General features: G+C 41.6%; 1 non-coding gene across 1 annotated transcript; it reads right to left on the minus strand.

Moving 5' to 3' along the window:
* Window positions 1-380: 380 nt before the first annotated feature.
* LOC148571905 (small nucleolar RNA R71) lies at window positions 381-488 on the minus strand. The gene has a single exon (XR_015908239.1). It is a non-coding gene; the product is annotated as a small nucleolar RNA R71 (small nucleolar RNA).
* Window positions 489-5,055: the final 4,567 nt, after the last annotated feature.

Consider the following 5,055-nt stretch of genomic DNA (forward strand, 5'->3'; position numbering starts at 1 on the left):
ATAATAATGCAAGGAGGATGCTTGGTGACTTTACTGCACCTAATTCCAAATTACATGGAAGAAGCATCTCCATCCCTACCATTGGAGCAAACAATTTTGAGCTGAAACCTCAATTAGTTTCTCTAATGCAACAAAACTGCAAGTTTCATGGACTTCCATCTGAAGATCCTTTTTAGTTTTTAACTGAATTCTTACAGATCTGTGATACTGTTAAGACTAATGGAGTAGATCCTGAAGTCTACAGGCTCATGCTTTTCCCTTTTGCTGTAAGAGACAGAGCTAGAGTGTGGTTGGACTCTCAACCCAAAGATAGCCTGAACTCTTGGGATAAGCTGGTCACGGCTTTCTTAGCCAAGTTCTTTCCTCCCCAAAAGCTAAGCAAGCTTAGAGTGGATGTTCAAACCTTCAGACAAAAAGAAGGTGAATCCCTCTATGAAGCTTGGGAGAGATACAAGCAACTGACCAAAAAGTGTCCTTTTGACATGCTTTTAGAATGGACCATCTTGGATATATTCTATGATGGTCTGTCTAAATTAGCTAAGATGTCATTGGATACTTCTGCAGGTGGATCTATTCACCTAAAGAAAACGCCTGCAGAAGCTCAAGAACTCATTGACATGGTTGCCAGTAACCAGTTCATGTACACTTCTGAGAGGAATCCTGTGAGTAATGGGACGCCTCAGAAGAAGGAAGATCTTGAAATTGATACTCTGAATGCCATATTGGCTCAGAATAAAATATTGACTCAGCAAGTCAATATGATTTCTCAGAGTCTGAATGGAATGCAAGCTGCATCCAACAGTACTCAAGAGGCATCTTCTGAAGAAGAAGCTTATGATCCTGAGAACCCTGCAATAGCAGAGGTGAATTACATGGGTGAACCATATGGAAACACCTATAACCCCTCATGGAGAAATCATCCAAATCTCTCATGGAAGGATCAACAAAAGCCTCAACAAGGCTTTAATAATGGTGGAAGAAACAGGTTTAGCAATACCAAGCCTTTTCCATCATCCACTCAGCAACAGACAGAGAACTCTGAACAAAATATCTCTAATTTAGCAAACTTAGTCTCTGATCTATCTAAGGCCACTCTGAGTTTCATGAATGAAACAAGGTCCTCCATTAGAAATTTGGAGGCACAAGTGGGCCAGCTGAGTAAAAGGATCACTGAAATCGCTCCTAGCACTCTCCCAAGCAATACAAAAGAAAATCCAAAAAGAGAGTGCAAGGCCATTGACATAGTCAACACGGCCGAACCCACAAGAGAGGAGAAGGACGTGAATCCCAAAGAGGAAGACCTCCTGGGACGTCCAATGATCAATAAGGAGTTTCCCTCTGAGGAACCAAAGGACTCTGAGGTTCATCTAGAGACCATAGAGATTTCATTGAACCTCCTTATGCCATTCATGAGCTCTGATGAGTATTCTTCTTCTGAAGAGAATGAGGATGTTACTGAAGAGCAAGTTGCCAAGTTCCTTGGTGCAATCATGAAGCTGAATGCCAATTTATTTGGTAATGAGACTTGGGGAGATGAACCTCCTCTGTTCACCAATGAACTAAATGCATTGGATCAACTGAGATTGCCTCAGAAGAAACAGGATCCTAGAAAGTTTCTAATACCTTGTACCATAGGCACCATGACCTTTGAGAAGGCTCTATGTGACCTTGGGTCAGGAATAAACCTCATGCCACTCTCTGTAATGGAGAAACTGGGAATCTTTGAGGTACAAGCTGCTAGAATCTCATTAGAGATGGCAGACAATTCCAGAAAACAGGCTTATGAACAAGTAGAGGATATGTTAGTAAAGGTTGAAGGCCTTTACATCCCTGCTGATTTCATATCCTAGATACTGAGAAGGATGAGGATGAATCCATCATCCTTGGAAGACCCTTCCTAGCCACAGCAATAGCTGTGATTGATGTTAACAGAGGTGAACTAGTCCTTCAATTGAATGAGGACTCCCTTGAGTTTAAAACTCAAGGACATCCTTCTGTAAACATGGAAAAGAGGCACAGTAAGCTTCTCCCACTGCAGAGTCAACTAGAGCCCCCACAGTCAAACTCTAAGTTTGGTGTTGGGAGGCCACAACCAAACTCTAAGTTTGGTGTTGAACTCCCATATCCAAACTCTAAGTTTGGTGTTGGGAAGTCTCAACAATGCTCTGAACATCTGTGAGGCTCCATGAGATCCCACTGTCAAGCTATTGACATTAAAGAAGCGCTTGTTGGGAGGCAACCTAATTTTTATTTAATTATATTTTTATTAGTTATATGTCTTCATAGGTTCATGATCATGTGGAGTCACAAAAATAACTAAAAAAATTGAAGAAAAATAAAAAACAGCATTAAAAACAGCACACCTTGGAGGAGGAGTTCACTGGCGTTCAAACGCCAGTAAGGAGCATCTGTCTGGCGTTCAACGCCAGAACAGAGCATGTTTCTGGCATTGAACGCCAGAAACAAGCAGCATCCTGGCGTTCAGACGCCAGAAATGCACACTGAGGAAGAGCTGGCGCTGAACGCCAGAAATATGCTGCATCTGGGCGCTGAACCCCCAGAAACAAGCATCAATTCGGCATTTAAACGCCAGAATTGCATGCAAAGGCATTTTACATGCCTAATTGGTGCAGGGATGCAAATCCTTGACACCTCAGGATCTGTGGACTCCACAGGATCAACTCAGCATCTGTGGACCCCACAGGATCCCCACCTACCACCACTCACTCTCTTCCCTCTTCTCAATATGCATCCTCTCTTCCCAATAAACACTCTTCCCCCAAACTCTTCACCAATCACCTCAATCTCTCTTCCTTATCACCACTCCACCACTCACATCCACCCACTCTTCCCCATAAACCTACCTCATAAACTCCACCTACCTTCAAAATTCAAAATCAATTTCCCACCCAAACCCACCCTATATGGCTGAAACTAACCCCCCTCCCCTCCCTATATAAAGCCTTCCATTCTTCCTCATTTTCACACAACACAACCCTCTCTTCCCCTTCTTGGCCGAATACACCTCTCCTTCCTCTCCTCCATATTTTCTTCTTCTTCTTCATCTATTCTTTCTTCTCTTGCTCGAGGGCGAGCAATATTCTAAGTTTGGTGTGGTAAAAGCATAAGCTTTTTATTTTTCCATTACCATTGATGGCACCTAAGACCGGAAAATCCTCTAGAAAAGGGAAAAGGGAAGACAAAAGCTTCCACCTCTGAGTCATGGGAGATGGAAAGATTCATCTCCAAAGCCCATCAAGACCACTTCTATGATGTTGTGGCCAAGAAGAAGGTGATCCCCGAGGTCCCTTTCAAACTCAAGAGAAATGAGTATTCGGAGATCCGACATGAAATCCAAAGAAGAGGTTGGGAAGTTCTAACAAACCCCATCCAACAAGTCGGCATCCTAATGGTTCAAGAGTTCTATGCTAATGCATGGATCTCTAGGAACCATGATCAAAGTAAGAACCCGAACCCAAAGAATTATCTCACCATGGTTCGAGGGAAATACTTAGATTTTAGTCCGGAAAATGTGAGGTTGGCGTTTAACTTGCCTATGATGCAAGGAGATGCACACCCCTATACTAGAAGGGTCAACTTTGATCAAAGGTTAGACCAAGTCCTCATGGACATATGTGTGGAAGGAGTTCAATGGAAGATTGACTCAAAAGGCAAACCGGTTCAACTTAGAAGACTGGACCTTAAGCCTGTGGCTAGAGGATGGTTGGAGTTCATCCAACGCTCCATCATCCCCACTAGCAACCGATCTGAAGTTACTGTGGATCGGGCCATCATGATCCATAGCATCATGATTGGAGAGGAAGTAGAAGTTCATGAAGTCATCTCCCTTGAACTCTACAAAATAGCCGAAAAGTCCTCTCCTTTGGCAAGGCTAGCTTTTCCTCATCTTATTTGCCATCTATGTTACTCAGCTAGAGCTTTCATAGAAGAAGACATTCCCATTGAGGAAGAGAAGCCCATCACTAAGAAAAGGATGGAGCAAACAAGAGAGCCCACTCATGGAGCTCAAGAAACGCATGAGGAAGCTCACCATCAAGAAATCCCTGAGATACCTCAAGGGATGCACTTTCCTCCACAGAATTTTTTGGGAGCAAATCAACACCTCCCTAGGAGAATTAAGTTCCAACATGGGACAATTAAGGGTGGAACATCAAGAGCACTCCATTATCCTTCATAAAATTAGAGAAGATTAAAGAGCAATGAGGGAGGAGCAACAAAGACAAGGAAGAGACATAGAAAAGCTCAAGGACATCATTGGTTCCTCAAGAAGGAAACGCCACCATCACTAAGGTGGACTCATTCCTTGTTCTTAAATTTTTTGTTTTTCGTTTTCTATGTTAAATGTTTATCCTTGTTTGTGTCTTCATTACATGATCATTAGTATTTAAGTGTCTATGCCTTAAAGTAGTGAATATGAATCCATCACCTCTCTTAAATGAAAAATGTTTTAATTCAAAAGAACAAGAAGTACATGAGTTTCGAATTTATCCTTGAACTTAGTTTAATTATTTTGATGTGGTGACAATACTTTTTGTTTCCTGAATGAATGCTTGAACAGTGCATATGTCTTTTGAAGTTATTGTTTATGAATGTTAAATATGTTGGCTCTTGAAAGAATGATGACAAGGAGACATGTTATTTGATAATCTAAAAAATCATAAAAATGATTCTTGAAGCAAGAAAAAGCAGTGAATACAAAAGCTTGCAAAAAAAAAAAAAGAAAAAAAATGGCAAAAAAATGGGAAAAAGAAAAAGCAAGCAGAAAAAGCCAAAAGCTCTTAAAACTAAAAGGCAAGAGCAAAAAGCCAATAACCCTTAAAACCAAAAGGCAAGGAAAGAAAAAGGATCCCAAGGCTTTGAGCATCAGTGGATAGGAGGACCTAAAGGAATAAAATCCTGGCCTAAGTGGCTAAACTAAGCTGTCCCTAACCATGTGCTTGTGGCGTGAAGGTGTCAAGTGAAAACTTGAGACTGAGCAGTTAAAGTCAAGGTCCAAAGCAAAAAAAGAGTGTGCTTAAGAACCCTGGACACCTC

Source organism: Arachis ipaensis, chromosome B3 (assembly GCF_059453495.1).
Source record: "Arachis ipaensis isolate K30076 ecotype BB chromosome B3, ASM5945349v1, whole genome shotgun sequence".
Taxonomy (NCBI): Eukaryota; Viridiplantae; Streptophyta; class Magnoliopsida; order Fabales; family Fabaceae; genus Arachis; species Arachis ipaensis.